The sequence below is a fragment of the Dama dama genome, chromosome 15 (assembly GCF_033118175.1).
Source record: "Dama dama isolate Ldn47 chromosome 15, ASM3311817v1, whole genome shotgun sequence".
Taxonomy (NCBI): domain Eukaryota; kingdom Metazoa; phylum Chordata; class Mammalia; order Artiodactyla; family Cervidae; genus Dama; species Dama dama.
Window position 1 is genome coordinate 80,100,499 of NC_083695.1, and position 3,589 is coordinate 80,104,087.

Sequence of the window (3,589 nt, forward strand, 5' to 3'; positions counted from 1 at the left end):
TTGTCCTAAGAAGTAACAATCCCACATGTGTACCCTTGAAAAGGCCTCAAATATTTTTCACTTCATAATTTTGCTTCATTTGCAAGGTAGTTGGAATGGATCAGACATTTCCTAGCAACATCTTTTAGATATAAAAAATCTGGAATTTAACATTCCAATGAGAAAGTGCACCATTTGGAAAAGCAAGAAATTGATTAAGAACTTGCAGAGGTCTGCATTTACCAAAAGAATTAAAAAGAGAGTAATGTCAACAGTGCATTTGATGGTGGGGTTCCCAAGGTGGTGGGGTGTTGTTGGACAGCAAAATATTTGGGTATAGTCTGACCTTCACCATGACTCACTGCGCAAACTTAGATGAGTGACAGGTTCTCTACGTCACCAACGTTCTCCAGTTTAAACCCACACCTGGCCTCTAAATAGTCTTCCCTCCTGAACAATTTGATGGAGTAGATTGGGTCTCTATGAGCAATCCTGTTTAGTTGAAAATAGAACCAGGTGGAACAATCCATCTTAGTGATAGCATTTTGACTGATGTTGACACTAATCTCAAGAATTTAGAACTGCCTGTTTACTTTGCAGTACCAAAGGGCACTGGAATGATCATTCCGAGTACCAAATGATTTTAACAGAAATTTAAAAATCACATTACCTCCCCTAGATCTATTCTGGATAATCAGAATTGGAATCTTGGCTAAATTGAAAATGATAATACTGGGAAATTCACGGGACTATAATCCTCTAGATGAAACAAGTGTGAGAGAATGAGCTAGTGGGTTATTTTCAAATAATTTCAAGATCACATCTCCTTAGTTTTGTAACTCATCTTTTCAGCCATGAAAACAAATAATTGCACAATATTTTCAGAACTTTAATTAGGCAATAAGACTAAAAACAAATGAATTTACTCTGCCTCCCTTTCATGTGTCCTTATATTTTGTAAGGCTATATTTATTGGAAATCTTTTAAGTTCAGTGAAATTTTCAGATCCATCTTGTTAAATAATGGGTTATATTCTATTACAAAATGTTTTGCGTAAAAATTGCACTTGAGACTAACACTGGCAATTCTCCCCCATCAGAGAGAAAGCACTTAACAAGACTGAATTTTTTGTGTGTTTATAAAATTTTTGAAGCTAAGGAAAGGCCTAAAGGTCAAAAGATACCAGATGAGGTTTTTTGTTGTTACTTGTGGGGGTTCGGTTTGGGGTTTGGCTTTTTTCTAGAAAGCTCACACAGTTAAAGGAAAATGCCCCAGCTGTAGTTTCCTAAACGCCATGAAGGCCAGCAGGTCAGAGTGTCAGGGTCTCACAGGCACAGGTGATGGATAGATTCTGACATTCTGTCCTGACAAGATACAAAGTCTCCCAACAATAATGAGGATGTGTAGGATAAGCAGTCTGATGCGGCTTTCTCAATCCACCCCACCCTCTCCTTCTCCCACTGTGTCTACAAGTCTGTTTTCTACAAGTAGCACTGACATATATTTTGCTGTGGTGTGTGTCCTTAGTCACTCAGCCATGTCCAACTCTTTGCGACTCCATCGACTGTAGCCCATCAGGCTCCTCTGTCCATGGGGTTTTCCAGGCAAGAATACTGGAGTGGGTTGCCATGCCCTTCTCCAGGGGATCTTCCCAACCCAGGGATCCAACCCAGGTCTCCCCCATTGCCAGTGGATACTTTACTGTCTGAAACCACAAAATACTGGAGTGGGTAATCTTTCCCTTCCTGAGGGCACCTTCCCAATCCAGGAATCAAACTGGGGTCTCCTGCATTGCAGGTGGATTCTTTACCAGCTGAGCTACCAGGGAAGCCCATATATACACTACCATGTGTGAAATAGATGGCCAGTGGGAAATTGCTATATGACACAGGAAGTTCAGACCAGTGCTCTGTGATGACCTAGAAGGGTGAAATGCAGTGTGGAGCGGGAGGGATGCTCAAGAAGGAGGGGATGTATGTATACATATAGCTGATTCACGTTGTTGCATGGAAGAAACCAACACAGCATTGTAAAGCAATTATCCTCCAATTAAAACTAAACTTTTAAGAAAAGGATAAACATGCCATGTTTTCCTTTGGGCTGTTTGAGACTGGAATTGCCTAGGGTGTAAAAATGCTTCCTGACCTGCAGCCGACACAATACCTCCTGGGAACACAAGATTAACATTTATTTATTCTAATAGATGTTCTTTGGATCATCTGTCAAATTCACTTCCGAGGAAATTAAACCCCTTTTCCCATTCACTTGTAATTTGTGAAAATATATAAGATTTATACATGATGCAAGGTAGGGGTGTGTGTGTGTGTGTGTGTGTGTGTGTGTAAAGCTTATATTATTTTCTCCTTTTGAAATGTTCCGTTTTCCTCATGACCGGATAGAAATTCAATCTCGAATAAATTGCCTTTTTAATCTGCCTGCTTATAATAGTAAGAAAGCCTCTGACTTAGTCTAACATTGACTCATGTGTTAAAAGAATGCCAAGCTTACAGGAACATTAAAATGAAGCGCAAGCCACCTCTTTCTGAATTATACATTATCATAGCTTTTAATAAGAAATGCAGTAAAGTAATAAAGCTAATTTATTTTAGGCTGGATTCCTGTTTAGTCGTGAGGAAAATCCTAAAAGTTTACAGAGAAAATAATTGATTTCTATTTTTTGAATCCATAAAAATCACCTAGAGTCAAAGTGAGTTGTGTTAATGGTATGAAATAAACTGGGGTACTGGTCTAGATGAAACAAAATTGAATGCATATTTTTCACAGTTGCATTACCCTTCTTATTATCCGTACTAGTGAGATTTGATCGATTTAGGTTGGTGTCTCTCAATCCTGGCTACAATTTAGAATTCTCTGGGGAGCTTTCCAAAAAAATCAATGCATGGGGTCCTCCCCAGACAGAATTGAATCAGAATCTCTAGGGGTGAGGCTTGGGTATCAATACTCACAGCAGCTTCTTTTTTGTGGGAGCGCAGAGTGTGGCATGCAAGATCTCAGTTCCCTGACCAGGGATCAAACCTGCAGTAGAAGCACCGAATGCTAACCACTGGGCCACCAGGGAAGCCCCTGGTATCAGCACTCTTGAAAACATCCCATGTGGCTCTGATATGCAGGTGAAGTTGAGAATCATTGATTTACAGAGAATCTGACCCTAGAAACAATTGATCGCATGGTCTATGGCCCAGAAGGTGCCATTGCAGATTCACTACCAGCAGGTAGCACTAGAGGAAAATAAAAACCCAGGCCAGATGCCAGCCCTGGTTAATAAGCCTGACCCAGTGGGCCCCAAAAGGAATCTTTAAAGACTGGAGGACTTCTTGAAAATTATTCTCAAGGTTGTGGTTTTCTTGTTTCTAAAACTTATATTTGGGTCTGATATTTGGAAAGTTCAACACATTTATCCAAGGCAAAGATGTATGGAAGCCTAGAAAAGGGAACAGGGAAGAAAAGAAATCACAGAATAAAAGATGTTTCTTTCTCAAGGACTTCTTTGCTTCCAAATAATGCAAAGTTATTGAGAGAAAGAGCTGTATCTGTCTATATTTATGTCTGTATTTATGTCCTACATGTTCGGGATTTGGAAAGAATCATG